The following is a 24,849-nucleotide window of genomic DNA, read 5'->3' as shown; positions in this document are numbered from 1 at the left end:
CAACCTAACCCTACACCTCAAAGAAGTTGAGGAACAACAACAAAGACAACCCAGAACAAGTAGAATGAAGGAAAAACCCAGATCAGAGTAGAATTAACTGACATAGAGACTAAAGGAACAATTCTAAGGATCAATAAATTCAGGAGCTGGCTGTTTGAAAAGATCAAGAAAAGTTGACAGGCCTTTAAGCAGACTCATCAAGAAAAAAAGAGAGAGAGCCCAAATAAACACAATTACAAATGAAAGAGGAGAGATTACAACTGATACCACAGAAATACAAAGGATTGTAAGATATTACTACAAAGAACTGTAAGCCAAGAAATTTGAAAACCTAGATATAATGGACAAATTTCTAGAAAAATACAGTCTTCCAAAACTGAATGGAGAAGAAGCAGAAAGCCTGAACAGACCAATAACAGCTGATGAAATTGAAGCAGTATTCAGAAACTGACACACAAAAGCCCTGTACCAAATGGTTTCACAGGAGAATTCTACAAAGCACTTACGGAAGAGCTAACCCTGTTTTGCACAGACTATTCCAAAAAATCCAAAATGATGCAAGACTCCCAAACTCTTTTTATGAAGCCAGCATAATCCTTATCCAAAAACCAGATAAAGACACAACAAAGAAAGAAAGTTTCAGGCAAATATCACTGATGAATTTACATGCTAAAATTCTCAACAAAATATTGGGAAATCACATCCAACAATACATTAAAAAGAGCAAACACCATGACCAAGTGGGTTCATCCCAGAGATGCAAGGATGGTATAATATTCACAAATGAATAAATGTAATACATCACATAAACAAATCAAAATACAAAAATCACATGAGCATATCAATAGATGCAGAAAAACATTTGATAAGGCACAGCACCCATTTATGATGAAAACACTCAGCAAAGTGGAAATACAGGGAGCATTCCTCAACATAACAAAGGCCATATATGAGAGACCTACAGCTAACATCATACTCAATGGGCAAAAACTAAAAGCTTTTCCACTAAGATCAGGAACAAGAAAAGGTTGTCCACTTTCAGCACTTCTATTCAATATAGTATTGGAAATTTTAGCCCCAGCAATCAGACAAGAAAAGGAAATAAAAGGCATCCAAATCAGAAAGGAGGAAACAAATTTGTCATTGTTTGCAGATTACATGGTAGTGTACATAGAAATTGCTATAGACTCTGCCAAAAAAACTGCTAGACCTAATAAATGAATTTGGCAAAATAGAGGCATATAAAGTCAATATCCAGGAAACAATGCCATTTTTGTATACCAAGAATTAAACAGCACTAGCAGAAATCAAGAAAAAAAACCCATTGGATATAGCAAAAAGAAAAATAAAATATCTGGGAATAAATCTAACCAAGGAGGTAAAAGACCTGTATGCACAAAACTACACAACACTGAAGAAAGAAATCAAGGAAGACACAAACAAATACAAACATATACCATGTTCATGGATCAGAAGAATTAACATCATCCATAAGCCCACAAACTGAAAGCAATTTACTGATTCAATGCAATACCTATTGAAGTACCAATGGCATATTTCACAGACGTAGAACAAACACTTCAAAAATTTATATGGAACTACAAAAGACCACGAATAGCAGCTGCAATTTTGAGAAAGAAGAGAAAAGTAGGAGGGATCACAATACCTGATATCAAACTGTACTACAAGGCCACTGTAATCAAAACAGCCTGGTACTGGCATAAAAATAGGCACATAGACCAATGGATAGAACAGAGAGCTCAGAAATAAACCCAACTCTCTACAGTCAATTAATATTCTACAAAGGGGGCAGTAACATACAATGGAGTAAAGATAGCCTCTTCAACAAATGGTGTTGGGAAAACTAGACAGCCACATGCAAAAAAATGAAACTTGAGCACCAACTTACACCATACACCAAAATAAATTCAAGGTGGATAAAAGACTTAAATATAAGCCGGAAACCATTAAAGTCCTAGAGGAGAACATTGGCCGGAAAATCTCAGACATTCCACGCAGCAATATTTTTACTGATATGTCCCCTAGAGCAAGGAATATAAAGGAAAGGATACACAAATGGGATCTCATCAAAATTAAAAGCTTCTGCGTGGCTAAAGAAAACAGTATTAAAATAAAAAGAGAACTAACTGTATGGGAAAATATATTTGCCCATGATACCTCAGAGAAGGATTTAATCTCCAAAATATATAAAGAACTCACACAACTCCACTCTAAGAAAATAGGCAACCCAATTAAAGGTGGACAAAGGACTTGAACAGACACTTCTCCAAGGAGGACAGACAGAGGATCCAGAGACACATGAAAAGATGCTCAGTATCACTAGCTTTCAGAGAGATGCAAATTAAAACCACAATGAGATACCACTTCACACCAGTCAGAATGGCCATCATAAACATAGCAACAAACAACAAGTGCTGGAGAGGTTGTGGGGAAAAGGGGACCCTAGTTCACTGTTGGTGGGATTGCAGACTAATACAACCACTATGGAAAACAGTATGGAATTTTCCCAGAAAACTAAAAATAGATCTGCCTTTTGACCCAGCAATTCCACTGCTAGTATTATATCCTAAGAACCCTGAAACACTAATCCAAAATAACCTGTGCACCCCAGTGTTCATAGCAGTACAATTTACAATAGCCAAGTATTGGAAGCAACGTAGGTGCCCATCAGTAAATGAATGGATCAAAAAACTATTGTATATTTACACAATGGAATACTATGCAGAAGAGAGAAAGAAGGAGTTCCTACCCTTTTCAATAGCATGGATGCAACTGGAGAGCATTATGGTTAATGAAATAAGCCAGGTGGTGAACAACAAATACCATATGCTTTCACCTTTAAGTGGAATTTAATCAGCAAAACAAACAAATAAGCAAAATACAACCAGAGATATTGAAATAAAGATCAAACTGACAGTAACCAGAGGTGAGGCAGGAGGGAATAATGGGGGGAATGAGGGAAGGGTTTTTGGGAGCAACCATAAAAGGCATGCCAAAAAACATGGCAAAAGAGGCAATCCCAAGAGGAGTTATTGTTCATGTTCATGACAAAGGATGGATGGATGAAAATGGCATGAAGATATGGATAGAAAAAGTATGGTCCAGGTGTCCTGGAAGGCTTCTGAAAAAAACCCTCCTCTGTTAGAACTTGACTAGTTTAGGGCACATATCACTGCCACCACAAAAAAAAGAGATTTAAATAAGAGAAAACCCATTTAGCTGCAATTCCTGGGGGGCTTACCAGCCAGTTTCAACCTTTAGGCATTTCCATCAACAAGCCATTTAAAGTGTTCCTGGAAGAAGAGTGGAACAAATGAATGGCTGATGGAAATCATGATCTGACACCAGCTGGATGAATGAAGAGGCCCACTTTACCCAAGTTTGTGAGTGGGTGAAAACCTCATGGCAGCCAGTTAAGGATGAAACTTTTGTGAGGTCCTTCAGAATATGAGGTATCAGCAATGCCTTAGACAGCTCTGATGATGACATCCTCTATGAACAGAGTGAAGACAGCGATTCTGAGGAACTGAGCTTCACAAATGTGGACAGTAGTGACGAGGAGTTCTTGAGGTTCCCTGAGGATTAGAGGAGTTTCCGTACTTAAAGCTTAACGTCAGTAATAATGGTTGTTAATGCTGCTGTTGAGTTCTGTTTACATTTACATTGGTGAAATATTATGTTATTCATATTATTAAATATTTTACATTTCTCACTTCAAAATTTTGTTCCCTATATTCCTCCTCTAAAACCTAGGTGTGTCTTATAGTCCGAAAAATACAGTACTCGTGCTCGCTTCGGCAGCACATATACTAAAATTCAAAGAATATGGTACTCTATTAAAGCAATGCAAAAATCAAAATTACTAGCTTTAAGTTGTACAAGTAAGCATTAAATATACTTCAACAATCATCCCTGAGTTTTTTTGCTTTTCTCATCATTTAAGTTTTGAAGACCTAAACTTTAATTATCATTTTCAAAATTGCATTTTCCCAAACAGCCAACTTCAGCACTGTCCTCTAGGCAACAGATGCAAAAATGCCTGGGGTGTTTACCAAAGTTATTCTGTAGGTTTGCATGTTCACACTAGCACACAGTGGGCTCTAAATTTCTCCTGATCTCCTGCCCACTGTTTGAATAAACTGCCGTGCCATTCACCATTGTATCAAGGTTCAAGGTCTCAATAGCTTCCCACAGGCATTAATAAGTCAGTCTTAAGATTTAGTCAAGTTTTCTACTCAGGCTTTATCTGAATCGGAATTTTCTATTAAACAAGAAAACAGAAACATGAAAAAACATACTCTTTTCAAACAAGATGCATAATATAGGGAAAACGGAAGATTCCATGTAAAAATTGGATTTTTCCTAACTCATATTCAGCTCTATTGCTTGTTGTTTGATTTAAGCTTGAGTTTCCCTTCAAAGTTTGAGTGAATCCTTTGTGGTATGTTTCTTTCCGTTTTTCTAGGGCTTCTTTAAGGAATTAAAATTGTATCCACCACAGTCAGTTACTTAAGCCACAGTAGCCTTTGTTCTTCTCAGTGCCATTTATTCCATAATCTCATCTCAACTTCAGCCAGCCTCTTTCTACTTAAAATTTATAAAGAAAAACAATTCATCTGGTTTCTCAAGCTACTTGTTTTCTTTCTCTGCTCCTTTAAGTGCCTCTCTCACCCAGTAGAAAAGGAGATGAAAACGTCAACAAGCATGACAGTAATTCTAGCTTGCCTGAGGTGTTTCCAGGATCCTTTTTTAATTGGAATAGAATTTTATCTATTCTGAACTTGCCTGCTTCCTTCTGCCATCTGCCCTCTATATGCACATAAATGGTTTTCAGAGTCACAGCTTACCCTATTTGAAAGGATCCAGGCCTCTTTTCCCAGATTTTAACTTTTTAAAGAAAGATATACATAAACACAATATAAAAATGGTTTTAAATGAAACTATAAGGCAGTTTGTCCAAAACAACTCATTAACTAAAAATACCATTTGTGTACTAAAAAGACATTCAAAACAACAGAGGAAAATAGCAACTTTCTTCCTCTCTGTCTTATTTCCTATCTTTCCCTTTGACTCTACCCCATGTTGGAATTCACAGGGCTTTGGAGAAGCAAGATGGCAGGGTAGATTGATTGAGGCCAGGGGAGCAGAGAAAGAAACTCAGAGTGAAGATTATGAACACTGTTTGGATGATGTGGCCCTTACATTTCCTAACTCTATGTCTTACTCATACTTGCTCAGTTCCCCGCCCTACAGCCCACAACCTGGCTCACCAGATCCCTGAAGTTGTATTTTATAGCTCAATATATGGATCCAGAGAGCTACCAGAATGTGGCCAACTATTTGGCATGGACAATGAAGCCACAGAAGGCCATAACCCAGGACTTCACCCTTGTCAAACTGAGCCTTGCTGAGGCATTTTTGTGTATTGGCACTGCATAGTACTGCATCCTAGGGCAATTTCTTTAAATTGATGTCATTGAATTCTGATGCTTTGAAGGAATTCTGCAGCTGGTACATAAATTAATAAAATGGGAATTAGTAGAATAAATTAGGGTAGCCTAGAAAAAGAAAAGTGTTACTTGATATTTTTAATATGCACATTTTGAGTCTGTAATAGAAAATAAAATAATATTAAAAAAAGATTCAGCCCTGGCTGGTATGACTCAGTGGATTGAGTGCCACCTTGCAACCAAAGGGTTGCTAGTTTGATTCCTAGTCAGGGCACATGCCTGGGTTGAGGACCAGGTCCCCAGTAGCAGGGGTGTGAGAGGCAACCACACATTGATGTTTCTCTCCCTCTCTTTCTCCTTCCCTTCCCCTCTCTCTAAAAATAAATAAATAAAATATTTTTTAAAAAATTTTTAAAGATTCAGAGAAAAATCGTACTCTCACCTGTGACCCTCTTCTCCCAATTTCTCAACTTCCAGTTAAGAAGTAGTTTCTTTATCCATATATAAGCAAATATATATATATATTTAATTTCTTTTTCTACATAAGGTAGCATATTAAAAAGTGTTTTTCACTTTGCTTTTTTCACTTCATAATGTATCTTGGAATTCTTTCAATATCAATACACAAAGATCTCCCTTATTCATTTTACAGCACCATATGGATCAAACATGATTTATTAAACGGTTCCTACAGATGGAATTTAAAATGTTTCCAATATTTTTTCTATTTCAAATATTGCCGCAAATGTATTTATCACTGAAGTAGTGTATTTTGACTTAGCTAACACTGTTTTTAGCTATAAAGACATTTTCATGTAATTAAATATAACTTTCATAGCTTCTGATCACTCAAGATCATAAAGGAATTTTTCATGGATTTTTCTAGTGCTCTTATGATTTCACTTTTTACACTTGTATTTTCAATCCACTTGGAATTTGTCCTCTAGATATAACTTTTTCTAGATAGCCATTCAGGTGTGTCACAGTAATTAATATTTTTTCTATTGACCTAAGATGGCCTTTTTACCATATGGCATGTGTTTGGGTCTATTTCTATACTTTCCATCCTATTTCATAGGTTTCTCTGTCTTGTTTTGGACTGCTACCATAATGTGTAAGTTAATAAAACATTAGAGTATGATTTACTATCTGGAATGGCATTTCTCACCTCTCGGGAGGTTTTTTTTCTTTTACAGTTTTTATTTCTGGATTATTCTTGTTTATTTTATCATGCAAACTTTATATTCAGTTAATCCAGAAAAAAAGACTTGATATTTTTATTTGTATCATTAATATCATAACATTAAATTTTAAACTAAATTAGGAAGAGTTGATATCTTTATGATATTGAGTCTTCATTAGTTCATCTTTTTTATATTCTTTGATAATGTTTAAAGGTTTCATATAAGTCTTGCATATTTCTGTTAAGTTATTCCTTTTTATCTTTCCAGTTGCTATTGTAAATAGGATTTTTTATTAGAATTCTAAATTTCTTTCATTTCTAGATTTTTCAAATTATATTACATTTGATTATTTTCATGAATGAAAGGGGAAATGATATCCTCCAAATTATCCTCATTTGTGGTGGAAGCAGTCATTTACTGTGATGTTGAAGCAAGAACATCTATAAAATCTGAGGCTTTACTTCACAGAGAATATCAAAGCATTCATGGGAAACCCTAACATAGGCATTGCTAAGAGGTACCATTTCTATATTTGACTTCATCAATTCTCAGACTTTCCCCCAACCCTCATCATACCAGTAACATTATATTTCCTGCTAATAAGTTTATTCAACCATTGCAAAATTGACTCATTCACTCACAGCAGCCAAGGAATGTTTTTATTTAATTTTAATACTTTTTTAATTTAATGTCTTCCAGGTATAGGTTATATTCCTAGTAAAAGTAAACTGTTGACCCATAATTTAAGAAGCTCACTCCCTAACTCCAACCTACTTACTTTTTCATCCTTCATACCCAAATTTGACTATTATTTTGCCCAGTCTCATATTTTTCCATCTTCAAATCTCTAAACACTCTATTATCTTCATCTAAAATAATGAATATCACCTTCACCTCCACCAATCAAAATTCTGTCTAAACCTCAAGGCCCAGTTAAGATGCTCCCACCTCTAATAGTTCTAATTAGATAGTCATTCCAGGATCATTTTTATCATTTAGTATTAGAAATGTTTTTTATCGATTAATTGTTAATTGAGATAAAATATTGCACTAATTTAAGATGTGCAGTGTGTTCATTTGACACACATATACTGCAAAATGATTACCACTGCAGCACAAACACTTCCATTACCCCATTTAGCAGCTCTCGAATATACAAAATGTTATTGTTCTCTATAATCACCATGCTGAGAATTAGAGCCCCCAAATTACTCATCTTAAAACTGAAAGTTTGAACCCTTTAACCAACATTTCCCCATTTCTGCCAATCTCCCAGGCCCTGGTAATCACCATTCTAATCTCTGTTTCTGTGAGTTTGGCTGTTTTAGAGTATACATATAATGATATTATACAGCATTTCTCTTTCTTTGATTTATTTTGCTTAGCATAATGCTCTCAAGCAAGGTTCACCCATATTGTCAGAAATGGCAGAAATCTCTGTCTTTCTCACTGTTGAATGATATTCCATTATCTTCATTATCCATTCATCCATGGACAGACCATTAGGTTATCTCCACATTTTGGCTACTGTGAATAATGCTGCAATAAAGCAATGGGGCAGATATCTCTTCAATACCCTGATTTTGTTTCCTCTGGATATATACCCACAAGTAGGATTGCTGGATTGTACTGTAGTTCTGTATCTATTTTTTTGAGAAAACTACATAATGTTTTCATAATAGCTATATTGGTTTACATTTTCATCAGGAGGGCATAAGAATTCTCTTTCTTCTACATCCTTGCCTATACTTGTTATCTCCTGTCTTTTTTTCAAATTATTTTACTGTCATTCAATTACATTTGTCTGCATTTTCCCCCACCACTCCCTCCCCACCCCAGCCAAATCCACATCCCTCCCTTGCTTCTACCCTCCTCCTTGGTTTTGTCCATCTGTACTTTATAGTAGTTCCTGAAAAACTCTTCCCCCCATTATCCCTTCCCATCTCCCCTCTGGTTACCCAGATTGTTCTTATTTCAATGTCTCTGGTTATATTTTGCTTGCTTTTTTCTTTTGTTGATTATGTTCCAGTTAAAGGTGAGCTCATATGGTATTTTTCCCTCACTGCCTGGGTTATTTCACTTAGAATAATGCTCTCCAGTTCCACTCATGCTCTTGCAAAGGGTAGGAGCTCATTATTTCTCTCTGCTGCATAGTATTCCATTGTGGGAGTATACCACAACTTTTTGACCCACTCATTTACTGATGGGCACCTAGGTTGCTTACAGCACTTGACTATTGTGAATTGTGCTGCTATGAACTTTGGGATGAATAGGTTCTTATATATTGCTGTTTCAGGATTCTTAGGGTGTAATCTTAGCAGTGGAATTTCTGGGTCAAAAGGCATTTCCATTTTTAGTTTCATGAGGAAATTCCATACTGTTTTCCACACTGGCTATACTAGTCTGCATTCCCACCAACAGTGCACTAGGGTTCCCTTTTCTCCACCTTCTCTCCAGCACTTGTTTGTTGTTCTGTTTATGATGGCCAATCTGACCAGTGTGAAGTGGGATCTCATTGTGGTTTTAATTTGCATCTCTCTGATGGTTAGCAATACTGAATATCTTTTCATATTTTCTCTGGGTCCTCTGTATGTCCTCCTCATCAAATTAAAAAGCTTCTGGATGGCTAAAGCAAACAGCATTAAAATGAAAAGAGAGCCAAGTATATGGGAAAACATATTTGCCAATGATACCTCAGACAAGGGTTTGATCTCCAAAATATATAAAGAAGTCACATGACTCCACTCTAGGAAGACATAAAACCCAATTAAAAAGTGGGCAAAGGACTTAAATGGACACTTCTTCAAGGAGGATACCTCCAGTCTTTTTGATGATAGCTATTCTAACAGGTACAAGGTGATATCTCATTTTAGTTTTGGTCTTTCATGAGAGTTCTCATTAGAATCTCTCTCTCTTTCTCTCTCTCTCTCTCTCTCTCTCCCCCTTCCCGTCCCCCTTCTCTTTGACTGTCCTTGACACTTTACATACAGATCTCTCTGGTAGTACAATGGCCTCGGAAGATGTCCACATCCTAATCCTTAGAACCTAAAAGCATATTATGTTACTTGGCAAAAGGACTTTGTGCAAGGAATTAAGATTAGGAACACTGAGATAGACAAAGTACCCTGTGCTATCCAGATGGGCCCAAAATAATCATATGAGCTTTTGAAAGCAGGGAATTTTCCCTATTTGGAGTCAAAGGAACATGGTAGAAAGAAGGGAGAGAGCAGAAGCATAAGAAGCTGCCATTGCTGGCTTAAAGATGGAACCAGCATGTGAAAAGCATGAGGAGGAAATAAGCTCTGCAAACAATTCAGGAACTTATAGGAAGACTCTGAGTCCCAGAGAACTGCAGTCCCAGCTTCTACCTCGATTCTGACTAGATCTTAATTTGGGAGTCCACAAAATGTCAATCTAAAGTGCATTAAGGGGTGTTCTGACTGATATAATGGAATTCCATTCAAGTGAACAAATTACCAGAAAACGTAGCAAGAATTAAAGATAAGGCAGACACTCTGATTCTCTGCACAGAACTAGGAAGTGTGAAAAAGAACATAGTGACAATCAAGACATAGAAAATACATTCAGCTAATGGCGATGGCATCGGTACAGATAGAAACCTTTAAATAAACATGTGTTTTCTCCTGGAAAGAACAAAGGAAGGGTGTGTGAGAGAGAGAGAGAGAAAGTGTGTGTTTAGGATGGTGTGGGTGTTCTGGTGGGCACCTCTGTTTTAAGGTAATTAATTGGGACATCTGTGGTAAAGGAGAGTAAAGGGCACTGAAAGTTTTGTACTTGATAAATGAAAAATAACAGTAATAAACTCAGGCACAGGTCATTTCACCTTTTCTTTAAGTTTAAAGGCACTGAACCTGTAATCAATCACTATTTTTAGGAAAAGTAATTATTAAATGGAGGGGAATCTGCAGAAAGCACATGCTTTACAGAATTGTTCATCACAGAGGTTATTATAACCAGAGCAACATATTGTTTTCATTATGGAGCATAAGAAAAATTGCTCATTTCCATTGAATTTTTTGGCTGTGATGCAATGTTACTTATTTTTTTGCAAGATGACACAAATGGTATCTTGGTGAACATTTTTGGAAACAATTCCTCTCTGAAGAAAAGATGTGTAGATTTTCTCTGAATAATCCTCAATTATTGTAGATTTGTTTCACAAATTTTTGTGGCTATCAATCCAGCCTTTAGGTATTTCTGGGAACATCAGCATCATATAAGAAGTCACTGTATCTCTGTAGGGTATGTGAACACCTGAAATTAGGTCCATGACTTGGAGCGTAAGTGCATATTTCTAAAAGGAAAGGTCATAAGTGTCATCAGATATTAAAAATGGACTAGAACTTTAAAAAATTAAGAAACTCTATATTGGAGCTTTAAAGCTACCTAGAGTATCTATGATACCCCTTTGCTCCGGATACACAAGCTTTTTTATTTCTAGTTGAAACTGCACCATGGCCAGTGCTTCATATTCATCAGAGTAGATGGTCATGTTTGACCCTCTGTGGAAGGAGAAAGGTAATAAAATTAACACACACATTTTTTAAAAAAAACTGTATTTTGACTGGTGAAGACCAATGAAATAGGCCATCCTTTCTTTTTGCTTTTAGACTTTACAGCAAACTTTCCACAAAGCGATGCTCTTTTCACCTTTGTAAGACAGGTAGATAGATAGAACTCATAGTAAGCACAATTTTTTAATCATGTGAGACTCCATATAAATAAGCAAATACATAATTGCAGCCATAATAACAGGGTGGGCCTCAGACCGACAAACAACATGTGCTTAAATCCTTTAGTGGCACCCCTGACTCCCAGAATAAATCCCAAATTCCTTCAAGCAACTTTGTGATCTAAGCCCATTTTAATTCTACAGGTTCATCTCCAATAGGGTTTCTTAGCCTAGGTATTGTTGACTTTGTGGCCGGATAAGTCTTTGCTGTAGGGCTGTCTTGTGAATTGTGGGATGATGAGCAGCATCGCTGGCCTCACCCAATACGTGCAGTAGCCTCCACCCAAACCCAGCTGTGGCAACAGGAAGTATTTCTCAACACTGAAAAATGTTCTCTGGGGGCCCAGAAATCCCCTGGCTGAGAATCACTGATGTATAGCATTTTACACCCTCAGACTCAACCTCACACCATAATGAACTCTCAACTTCAAAATGAACACTGTTCTGTCTCTTCTGTACTTTTGTATCTGTGATACCATTTTTGGGTGAAACACTCTGCCCACTCCTTTGCGACTATTAAACTCCATCTTATCTTTAGGGCTTACCTTAGAATCTGAGCAAGGTAGGTACAGCTTTCATTATTTCCACTTTCACAATGTGCCCCTGCTGTACAGAGGAGTTGAACATTTGCATTTCTGTATATCCCATTAAAGCCGTAAGTTGCAACAAGGGGTCAGAGATCATTACTGTGTATCCTTTACTAGTGTGTCCTCATTGCCTGGCACATATTAGGTGCACAATAAACCATTGTTAATAAACTTACATTTGAGTGCAAGCAAACATTAGTCAATGCTAACCTAGTGTTACTTTAAAACAAACTTCCTAGTACAGTCATTAAAATTTAAAAAAAAATAACCTTGGAGAAAATCTAGTAAATCATGTGTCAAAACACAAATCACTGTTTCAACTTAATTATTTCCATGCTTCTGACCTTTACAAATCTTCCTAGTTTAATTTGTTTTATATTTAAAATCTGTATTTTCTCACAATTTGGAAGACTTTTGTTCTCTGTCTAGGAGCACAGTAAAGGTCACATCATTAGAAGAAGCCTGGTGGCAGACGACAAAACACAGTAATTTACAAATGGGAAACACACAACTAGTGACTTCATTTTTTATGTTGTCCTACAACTTTTACCTTGGGGCCGATTTTTCAGTGTTATTATTCAAAGTTGAGAAATTATGTTTGAAATGAATTTTGGAAAGTACACAAAATAAGAAAAATACTTAGAAGTTCAACTCTAAAACCACTATCATTTTACACAATGAAATAGTAGGAAGGTACTTAAAATATCTTCACTGGCAAGAGATTTTAAAAAGCTTCTAAGTAAAAGTTACCATTCATGTAGGTACAGATACTCTGGGCTACGTGTTTCACTGTGTCTCTTCTTATTAGCATTTTTCCTAGTGACAAAAGAAAAATATTTCTAACAATATTTATATGTCAGACAGATAATTATTTGATAGGTATAAAATTGGATACAAACTACAGTCCATACTTAAGAGTATTGTATTGGACACAGGGCAATGTTTACAGTAACTGTCCAGGTACTATTTCTCACTCCAAGGACTTCCCTATTACAATGCAAAGCAAAGTAACCCAAGGAAATGATTTACTGAGTGCCCACTTCATGCAGACACTCAAGGAGAGAACTGAAACACAGCACTGGCTAGGAGGAACTACCATTCTAGTAAAGAATAAAAAGACATGCACACAAAAGACTATACTTTAGGGGGGGAAAACAAAAACAAAAACATGAGTTAAAGGTCATCAAAATACTACATGAATTTGAAGATATAGAGACAATACCACTCTGTGTGCCTCTGTTTATGTTTGTGCCTTTGTGTGTTTGTAAGAGGGTTGTCTCAGAAAGCAGAGTGTTCTAAATTAAATAGCATGTTTTAAATAGTATTTATATAAAACATTTTGATAACAGTCAGCAGAGAATATTTTTGGAGGTACAGACTAGAATATTTGATGCCTCTCATGTCACAGTGAAGAATGTATCTGCACCTTGGTTTATACATTTTAGGACCCACATTTAAAAAACTTTGGTCTCTATCACACTAGTATTGAGTCATTCAATAAATTGTGGTGGTTGTGGTGCTGTGGGTGTGTGCTAAGGAAGGATGGAGGAAAGGAGGGGGAAGATGGGGAGAATATTTACTAATACAGAGCCACTAGACATGTTTATATCAGAATACTGTAACTCCAGCTATATTGAATAAATCATCTGACAGTGGACATAGAATAGACTATGAGGAAAGAGTATATGACCAAATACCAGTTGAAACTACCTAGACAAGAGAAAACAAGTCCCTGACTCTTAGATGATCATGGGGATAAAAATAAGAGATTGATAAGACAGATATTTTATATGGAAGATTTCAGGAATTGATAAATTACTAAACAAGGTTCAAGCAACAAAGACTTAATACCACACTCAGTTATCATGGTTAAACAGCTCAGCAATTAGGGAAGCTGTTAGTGAAAATGAAGATGGAGAGAAAAAGATGAGTTCAGTTTTGGGAGGGTTGAACTGCTACGTGTCACCGTTTGTTATTGCAGAGATATCCACTTTTGGAGCTCAGGAGCAGGGCCAGGACTAGGGTTACACCTTTGTCAGCCTCTTGTAGGAAGGACAAGATAGAAAAAACACTGGAGTGTGCTGAGGAGAGAAGAGTAGACTGACAGATACAAGAGAGCTGGGTAGGCCTACGAATAGAAAACCAAAGATATAGAGAATAAACCAAGATCATGCTCTATAGGAAAGTACAAGGCAGGAGATTTTAAAAGAGAATGTACAGGAAGTATAACTCCCTACTCCTTAAGTGCAGAGTGACTCTTTGCTTCCAAAAATTAGAGTATGGAAAAGAGGGATAAAGGGAACTCTAGAGTGGAGAACCTGGCAAACACTACGTCAGGCTTCTGAGGAAAGTCAACAACGGTCATAAATCATGTTGACAGTTTCTACTCTGAACATGATGTGATGAAAATGGCACTTTATGTCTGCTGTCTTCTTTCTCTAAATTCATAACTCCAATTAAATTATGAGGAAAACCTCAGACAAACTCAAATTGAGGGGCATTCTATAAATACTTGACCAGGACTTCTCAAAACTGTCAAGATCATCAAAACCAATGAAAGTCTGAGAAACTGTCACTGCCAAAAAGAACCTAAAGAGACATACTGCTAAATGTAGTGTTATATCCTGGATGTGTTCCTGAAACAGAAAAAGATATTAGGCAAAATATAAGGAAATTTGTGTAAAATATAGAATCTAGTTAATAGTATAGCAATAATGATTCATAAGTTGTAAAAAATACCATATTAATAGTAACAGTGGTAGAAACTGGTTAAAGGAGTATATGGGAACTCTCTGTGCTATATTCTCAATTTCCATATAAATCTAAGTGTTCTAAAAAAAAAGCCAATTTTTAAAAGAGAGAAAGATTGTGCACTGAGCAACCCACTTGATCAAATGCTACAGAGAGCCCTTGCTGCTGTGGCTCCTTGGACTGAGTGCTGGCCTGCAAACTGAAAGGTCACCGGTTTGATCCCCAGTCAGGGCACATGCCTGAGTTACAGGCCAGGTCTCCACTGGGGGCCTACGAAAGACAATCGATTGATGTTTCTCTTGCACATCAATGTTTCCCTCCTTTCCCTTTCTCTAAAAGTAAATAAATAAAATATTTTTTTAATTAAAAAATGCAAATACTGCAGAGATGTTAAGAAGGAAGTCAAAGGATAGGACTAGGGGTTATAAGTTTATAAACTAAACTCCAAAGAGATTTTCAGTGAGTATTTAAAAAGGAAATCAATTCACAAATAATAAGGTGATAAGTGGGCAATGAGGACCTGGAAGCAGTAAGAGGGTTGTTGGAAAAAAGAACTATCCTAAACAATGTAGGAGCTCAACCCTGGACAGGTTATTCAGTTGGTTGGTGGACTGTCTTGATACACCAAGGCTGTCTGTGGGTTTTGATCCCCAGAAAAGGCATATACAAGAATCAACCAATGAATGCTTAAATAGATGGAACAATAAATTGATGTTTCTTTCTCTTATTCTTCCTTTCTCTCTCACTAAAATCAATCAGTATTTTTAAAAAAAAACGGTGTAGGGGTTCAGACTTCAAAAAAGCTCAAGAATATTTACAGGTAAAAGAAAGGATCGAGGAAAAGAGGGAGACAAAAAACAAGTAAAAGGTATCATAATCAATATGTGTTCATTTCTTCTTGCTGCTGTAACAAATTAGCACACACTTTGTGGCTTAAAACAACAAATGTTTAACTCAAATTCCGGGAGATTGAATGGCATGCTATTAAACATTGAATGGGTCAAGAAGGAGATCAAGGAAGAAATCAAAAAGTTTCTGGAAACAAATGAAAATGAACTCACAACAGTCCAAAACTTATGGGACACAGCAAAGGCAGTCCTGAGAGGGAAGTTCATAGAGATACAGGCCTACCTAAAAAAATAGAACCATTTCACATAAACAACCTAACCCTATGCCTACAAGAACTGAAGGAATAACAATGTCCAGAGCAAATAGAAGGAAGGAAATAACCAAGATCAGAGCAGAATTAAATGACATAGAGGATAAAAGAACAATTCGAAGGAGCAATAAATCCAGGAGCTGGTTCTTTGAAGAGATAAACAAAATTGACAAGCCTTTAAGAATATTTATTAAGAAAAAAAGAGAGAGGACCCAAGTAAACACAATCAGAAATAAAAGAGGAGATAATACAACCAATACCACAGAAATATAAAGGATTGTAAGAAGTTACTGTGAAGCACTATATGCCAAGAAATCTGAAAACTTGGGTGAAATGCACAAATTTGTAGAAAAATATAATGTCCCAAAACTGAATGAAGAAGAAGCAGAAAGCCTGAACAGACTGATAACAGCTGATAAAATTGAAGCAGTAATCAAAAACTCCTAACACACAAAAGCACTGGACCAGACAGTTTCACAAGAGAATTTTACAAAACATTTAAGGAATAGCTAACCCCTATACTTCTCAGACTATTCCAAAAAAAAACAAGAAGAGGGAAGACTCCCAAAGAAAAATTGCTCATTTCCATTGAATTTTTTGGCTGTGGTGCAATGTTGCTTATTTTTTTGCAAGATGACACAAATGGTATCTTGGTGAACATTTTTGGAAACAATTCCTCACTGAAGAAAAGATGTGTAGATTTTCATGAGGCCTACATCATCCTAATCCCAAATCCAGATAAAGACATAACAAAGAAAGAAAACTTCAGGCCAATATAGCTCATGAACATAGAAACTATAATTCTCAACCAAGTATAGACAAACCTCATCTAGCAATACATTAAAAACATCATATACCATGATCAAGTGGGATTCATTTCAACAATGCAAGGATGGCACAATATTCACAAATCTATAAACATAACACATCACATAAACAAAAGGAAAGACAAAAATCACATGATCATACCAATAGATATAGATAAAGCACTTGATAAGGTACAGCACCCATTTATGATAAAAACACTCAGCAAAGTGGGAGTACAGGGAGCATATCTCACCACAATAAAGGCCATACAGGAGAAACCTAGAGCCAACATCATACTCCTGGGCAAAAACTAGAAGCTTTCCCACTAAGATCAGAAACAAGACAACGATGTCCACTTCTACCACTTCTACTCAACATAGTATTGAAATTCCTAGCTATAGCAATTAAACACAAAGATAATAAATGACAGCAATCAGACACAAAAATAATAAAATACAAAGATAATGGATGACACAAAATGGAAAGGAGGAAATAAACTATCACTGTTTGTAGATGATGTGATAGTGTACATGGAAAACCCTATAGACTCCACTAAGGATCTACTTGACCTAATAAGCAAATTTGTAAAAACAGCAAAGTTCAAAGTCAATATTGAGAAATCAAAGGCATTTTTATACACCAACAATGAAAGATAAGAATCAGAAGTCAGGAAAAATATTCCATTTTCTATAACAAGAAAAATAAAGTACCTAGGAATAAACCTTACCAACTAGGTGAAAGAACTGTACTCAGAAAACTACACAAAACTAAAGAAAGAAAATAAGGAAGAAACAAATAAATGGATGCATACACCATGTTCATGGATCGGAAGAATTAATATCATCAAAATATCCATACTACCCAAAGCAATTTGTAGATTCAATGCAATCCCTATTAAAATACCAATGACATATTTCATAGATATAGAACAAATATTTAAATAATTTACATGGAACCATAAATGACCCTGAATAGCTGCAGCAATTTTGAGGAAAAAGAACAAAGTAGGAGGGATCAAAATACCTGATAACAAACTATATTACAAGGTCACTGTAATCAAAATAGCCTAGTACTGGCGTAAGAACAGACACATAGACCAATGGAACAGAACATAGAGCCCAGGAATAAACACAAGTCTCTATGGTCAATTAATATTTGACAAAGGGGACAGCAACATAAAATGGAGTCAAAATATCCTCTTCAACAAATGGTGTTGGGAGAGCTGGAAAGCTACATGCAAAAAAATGAAATGATCACCAACTTACATCATACACAAAAATAAATTTGAGGTGGACATAAGACTTAAATATAAGTCATGACACCATTAAAGTCCTAGAGGAGAACATAGAAAATTCTCAGGTATTTTATGCAGCGATATATTCACAGATACATCCCCTAGAGCAAGACACATAAAAAATAAACAAATGGGACTCCATCAAAATAAAAAGCTTCTGCAAGACTAAGAAAAACAGCAGCAAAATGAAAAGAAAAGAAGCCATTTGGAAAAACATGTTTTCCAATGATCTCTAGGACAAGGATTTGATCTCCAAAACATATAAAGAACCTACATGACTCCAATTCAAGAAGACAAAAAAAGTAATTAAAAAATCTGAACAGACACTTCTCCAGAAAGGACATACAGAGGTCCCAGAGACATATGAAAAAATGCTCAGCATCACAAGCCATCAGAGAGATGCAAATTAAAGCCGCAGTGAGATACCACTTCACACCAGTCAGAATGGCCATCATAAACAAAGCAACAAACAAAAAGTGTTGGAGAGGATATGGACAAAACAGAACCCTAGTACACTGTTGGTGGGATTGCAGACTGGTGCAGCCACTGAGGAAAACAGTATGGAATCTCCTCACAAAACTGAAATGAAACTGTCTTCCAACCCAGTAATACCACTGCTGTGATTATACCCTAAGAATCCTGAAACACCCATTGAAAATAACCTATGCACCCCAGTTTCATAGCAGCACAATTTACAATAGCTAAGTGCTGAAAACAACCTAAGTGCCCATCAGTAAATGAGTGGGTTGAAAAACTATGGTACATTTACACAACAGAATTCTTCGCAGCAGAAAGAAAGGAGCTTATATCCTTTTCGACAGCATGGATGGAACTGGAGAGCACTATGCTAAGTGAAATTAGCTAGGAGGTGAAACACAAACATCATATGATCTCACCTATGGGTGGTACATAATCAAAAAAAAAACCCCAAACAAGATAGCAAAATACAACCAGAGGCACTGAAATAAAGAACAAATTAACAGTGACCAAAGAGGTAGTAGGGTTAGGGATAATGGTGGATATTAGGGGAAGGGCCATCAAGGAACATGTATAAAGGACCCACGGACAAAGCCAAAATGGGTAGGTTCAGGGGTGGGAGGCAAGCATGGGTGGAACAGGGGAGCATGGTGGGGTGAAAATGGAGACAACTGTACTTGAACAACAATAAAAAATAGAAATAAAAAATAAAATGAAAGAATATATAATAAAATAAAAAATATATCTGGAACATCAGGAAAAATAGATGTTTATTATCTTCCATTTCTGGAGATCAGAAGTATGAAATCAGTTTCAATGGGCTAAAATTTAAATTTTGATTTTATTCAAAATATAAATTGGCCTACATTCATTCTTGAGGCCCTAGGGGAGAATCTGATGCAGATTCTCCCCTAGTGCCATTTCCAGCTTCCAGAGGCTGTCTAGATTCCTTGGCTGTGGGCCCTTCCTCCATCCTCAAAGCCAGTGGAGTAATATCTTCTGCCCTGTCTGATCTCTGCTTTAATACTCTCTTTCTCACTCTGATTCTCTATACAAGAACCCTTGTGATTATACTGGGCCCACCTGAATAATTCAGGACACTCTCCCCATTTCATAATCCTTAACTTAATCACATCTGCAAAACCCCACTTACCATGTAAGCTAACATATGCACAGGATCTAGGGGTTAGGACACAGACACCTGTAGGGGGACATTATTAAGTTACCACAGGGTACCAGCTGGGTCTAGAAGGAACTATAAGACATCATATAAAAATCAAGGATGGAGCCCTGGTTGGTGTAGCTCAGTGGACTGAGTGCGGGCCTGCGAACCAGACAATCGCGTTTCGATTCCCAGTCAGGGCACATGCTTGGGTTGCAGGCCAGTTTCCGGCAGGGGCCAGTTCCCTGCAGGGGATGCATGAGAAGCAACCATACATTGATGTTTCTTTCCTCTCTCCTTCCCTTCTCCTCTAAAAAGATAAATAAATAAAATATTTTTAAAAAATCAAGGATGGAAGGATCTTTTTTAATCAACAGAAATGTGTAAGGTAAAGATGAAAAATGAAGAAACTGAAAAGCCAGAAGACTCTAGGAATAATATACATGTTAAAGTATCCAAAGACGAGAACTCAAGAAATTTGCATAAAGGTCCCTTCAAATCTTTGCTGGAACACTAATTTATGCACATATAGGTGAAACCTAAGAGGGTGGGTAAACAATTCCTGGAGCTCATATGCAGCTGAGAATCTCCACTGCAACTACAAGGTCCTCCAATTGAGTTTTCAGATGAGACCATGAGACCATGGCCATCCTTGGCCACTACCTTGATTGTAGCTCTGAGAGAGAGCTTGAAACAGGGGCACTCGGATAAGTCATACCCAGTCTCTTGACCCACAGAAAATGTGAGATAATAAATATTTATTGTTTTAAGCTGTTAAGGTTGGAGGTAATTTGTTACATAGCAAGCCATAACTCCTATGGCAATAGATAAGCTCCTATTACTCCTATACTACCACATGGTATTTTAATTATTTATATAACCATCTCCTTCTCAAGGTTATTGATTCCCTCAGGCAGGAATCACTTTGTGGCTCAGTGTCTAGCACATGACTGGTACATCATTCAAAAGAATCGATAATGGAAGTAAACTGAATCGCACTATTTATCAAATGACCACCATGACACAGGAGGAGCAGTGTGGTGTAAAGTGGAGATAGACTGTCGTCATTAAAATTTTCCTACTTCACTCACTGTGTGATCTTTAAAAAGAATTTTAATCTTCCTACAAGTCTGTTTCCTTATCTGTAAAGAGAATTATATAAGTGCCTACCCCTAGGGTTTTCATAAAGCTTAGACGAATTAATGCTTTAAGGTCTTAGAATAGTACCTGGCAGACAGTGTTCAATGAATCTTAGATATTATTTCTTACATATTTCTGGGATAAATTGGATGAAGGAACTCAGGATGTGTAATTTGTAAATGACATCAAATTTATGTGGATTGCAATGCTCTAAATAGCAGTAATATATTCTTATATGCTTATTTCTTTCCACGAGTATTTTTAAACACCCAACTGTGTAACCAGGTACTGCACTAGGTGTTGGGAGGAGAAATATGGGTAGGTCAGTCACTGTTCAAAAAGAGATCTTCTTATTGTCCTCAAAGAGGACAAAGAGCTGAACACATAAACCAACAAGTGGTTTGTTGAAGCACTCATAGGGTGCTCTGTGGGGACACAAACAGGTGGCACTTAAACTGGGGAAGGTTCCTAAATACAGTGACAATTGAGGTTTGCCTTAAATGACAAGCAAAAGTACCCATGTACAGAAGAGGAAGGAGGGTGCACCAATGCTCAGGTATTAAGGCATGAAAACCTATGGTGGCCTCAGAGAAACGCAAGCAGTTTGGTACGACTGGAACTTGGAGCATCTGGGTGGGCACGGCCACAGCACATTTCTCCAGTCCCAATACTACTTCTGATTCATGCTGAGGGGAGGGAAGCCTGGCATATTTCCCAGTGCTACCAGCCCCACGGTAGCTTTTCCTAATGTTTCTAATTTCCAAAATAAAGTTATAATTCTACATATTTTAGAATGAAACAAAAACTGATGATTTACAAAGGAATGAGAATTAAACTGGCACACTTATCCATGACAGTAAATACTAGAGAATAATAAAGAAATGTCTACAAAATTCTAAGAGTATAGGATTATGAATTTTCACATTCAAGGGTAAAGACAAAACAAAAACACTTTCTGATACATGAGGATTTAGAAAGTACACTACCCATGAACCCTTTATAACCAGCACTTGAGCATAACTTGATATAATATAAAACAATACAGAAAAAAGAAAACTTTCTGATAAAAAAATGGTATATAAACCATGCACACATTCTAGCTCATCATCCTCAGCCACCACTAAAGTGATGATTTTAAAAAGATTAAATATATATTACATATACACATATTACATACATACTATATCTATGGTATACATATGTATGCCATAATATAATAAAACAAAGAAAATGCAATAGGGAACAGAAGGACATCTAACCTATGACTTAACAATGATAGCACTGCATGATAGAAATAGCAGTGGCTTCAATATGTTGGGGAAAATTATTTTCCACCCAGAATTTTGTACTCAGTGAAATTATCAATCAAACACCAAAGTAAAATGAGACATCTGTGGATAAACAAGGATTTAATAAAATCTACCTCCAAGTGTTCTTTGTTAGATTACTAATAAATAATCTGCTCATGTACAATTAGGCAAAGGTCAAGAAAGAAGCAATAGTAAATCCAAAACGGTACAGTAGAAAGAGAGAGCTTTGGGCACAGACAGGAGTGTGGGGAACTCTGGGATGCTTGGTTGGAGTCTCCAGGAAAAAGAGGAGGAAAGGAAGAGAGAGAGTGAGAGTTCTGATGGACATTTAGAAAAATAACTTAAGTATATGTATTTAAAGTGAAGTAATATTTTTTCCTTTTTTCATTCAAGAATTTTTCCATGGCCCCTTGGACTTAACTATCTCCCACAGATGGCTAGAATTTTTTAGTGAAAGAATGCAGAGAAAAAGAACAAAGCTTATGGCATGCAAAATAGAATTACACAGCAAGAAAATAATCTTGTAGGCCCAGCTTCTCTCTTGAGGGAAAGTCCTCCTTCCTATACTAGTCACTTTCCCCCTACCAGGTGCCTGGCTTAGTCACTAGGAGCATAGAGGTTTCTGTCAGACAGGACCCCGGGAAGAGGGAAATGGTGAAGCATACTGGAAGGAAAAGAACTGAGTGGTTAAGAAGACTCATTATTTCCTTCTGGAAGAGAACAGAGATGTCGCAGCAGAAGCCTAGCTCACTCCTTCATCCTGGATAAGAACCCTGGGCTACCCCACACCAACCAGGCCACAGAGATGCTCACTTGGTAGGAAAGCTTGACTTAACAGAGATAAAACTGGGTATGTTTATTCAAGAAACAAGAGGCTCCTGAAAGGAAATTGTTCAGCTTACTGGATCAAACTTAGCTTTAAATGAATGCGGATATTTTATTAATTTCCTCCTATTCCCCAGTGAGCAGGGACCTAGAAGGATGGCCTGACTAGATAGACTCAAAATAAATATTCCCCATGTATCTAAGTCACAATACTAAAGTTTTGTGACTTGTTTCATGCTGCATTCAGATCTTTTAGTTTCCAAGATGGGCTCCTACATGTGATTAAAATACAGTCATTTCCTTTCCCTTCACCATTTCCATTAATTTTATTTTTTCTCTAACCTCCTTCACTACTACATGATAAAACAGATGGAATTAGCGCAACTGTACCACTGATTGAATGAAATGAAAGTCTAAATTCTCCAAAGATATTTGGTGTTTAGGAATAGTGTATGAAAACTCAAAATGGATAAATATTCCTTCCCACCCTTCTCTTTTCAGTCAGGAGGCAATATTTCTACCCAGGGCTGGTACTCATGCTCGAAAGCAAAAGGCAACCCTCTTCCTAAAATCTGGCAAAACAGGCTGCAAGTGTCGTACGATAAGCAATGATCTCACTATGTATATTGCACATGTGTGGAAAAGCACCAGATATTTCCATCTGTCCATCTTTATCTGCAGCAAATCGATTTCACAACTTGTAGAGATGTTAAATGCCAAGCCCATGTTAAAATGTTTGCCAATCCTTCTAAGCCTCAAAATATCTTTCCAAACAATGGGAAAATGTGGAGTCAAAGAGTCCCAGAGAGAAGCCGTGGTAAAAAGAGAGGGACATCCATGCCTTCCTTTATGAAGTGGTTGAAGACTCCCCTCTGCCAGGCACCTGGCTCCGTGCTCAGCATACACTTGAGATTAAACGCACAATGCAGGTCCTGCCCTCAGAGCATCCAGTCCAAGTCAGGGCAGAGGAGGACCAGGTACATGTGAGGGTGCAGAGGTACAAGTGAACAATCACTCAATTGTCATTGAAAAACAGAATTCCTCTGAGTTAGAGAATGAGGGGTTCCGATTCATTAAATCATCCAATTGGTCTATATGAATAGGCAATTTTTAGAGTCAGAATTTAAAACTTAACAGTGAACAAATGAACAAAAAGTGTTACTGAGTTGTCAGGAATCATTTCAGGGGCCATCTCCATTTGAGCACCAGGTTCTCTTTGACAATGTGGAGGGAGATAGCCCTCTCCCTCTTCCCTTTCTCAGCACTGTTCCTGGTTCTCTGAGGACCTCTCTTTTTTTAGCTCCTTAGAAGGGCTGTCTTCCCTTTCCGCACCTCAGGTGGGCCCTCCAATGCTTGGCTTCTTCCCACGGCTTCTCTCCACACCCTCTCCATGAGCACACATGCCTCTGGCCTCGAGCTCTGGTCAGTATGGGAGGATAGCCAAACCCCCATCTTCGCCTGACCTATCACCTCCATCCAGCTTCCCGTCTCCACACTCAGCCTGGCTGTTTCTCGGCACAGCAATCTATACCTAGTGATCCCACCATCACTGGAGACTCAGCTCTTCCAAAAGTGAGCTCACTCTACATTCCACACTGGCTTCTTTTCCATCTGTCTGTAGCACCAATATGTTCTGGTTTTGAATAAACCACTCGGGCCATCCTTCTGGGTCCCCACTCACTCAGGGAAGATTTAATATGTCTACATTTATTTACAGCTACACTTGATCCCGGAAGTTTAACAATTGCTTTCAGTTTGTTTCCTCAACATAAAAATGGAGGTAGCGACAACTGGCTGCAGGACCAATAATAGGATCCAAAAACATCACATATACAAAAGCATTTAAACAGCAGAAAGTTGTGCAAGAATATGATGCTAGCTGGTAGCTCATAAATCTTTGAGTATTTTTTCATATGGGAGGTTATTGTC

The sequence above is a fragment of the Sturnira hondurensis genome, unplaced genomic scaffold, assembly GCF_014824575.4.
Source record: "Sturnira hondurensis isolate 20B ecotype Veracruz unplaced genomic scaffold, ASM1482457v3 Scaffold0002840, whole genome shotgun sequence".
In the NCBI taxonomy this organism is placed as follows: domain Eukaryota; kingdom Metazoa; phylum Chordata; class Mammalia; order Chiroptera; family Phyllostomidae; genus Sturnira; species Sturnira hondurensis.
The sequence above is the reverse complement of the archived record's forward strand: the minus strand, read 5'-3'. Positions refer to the sequence as shown.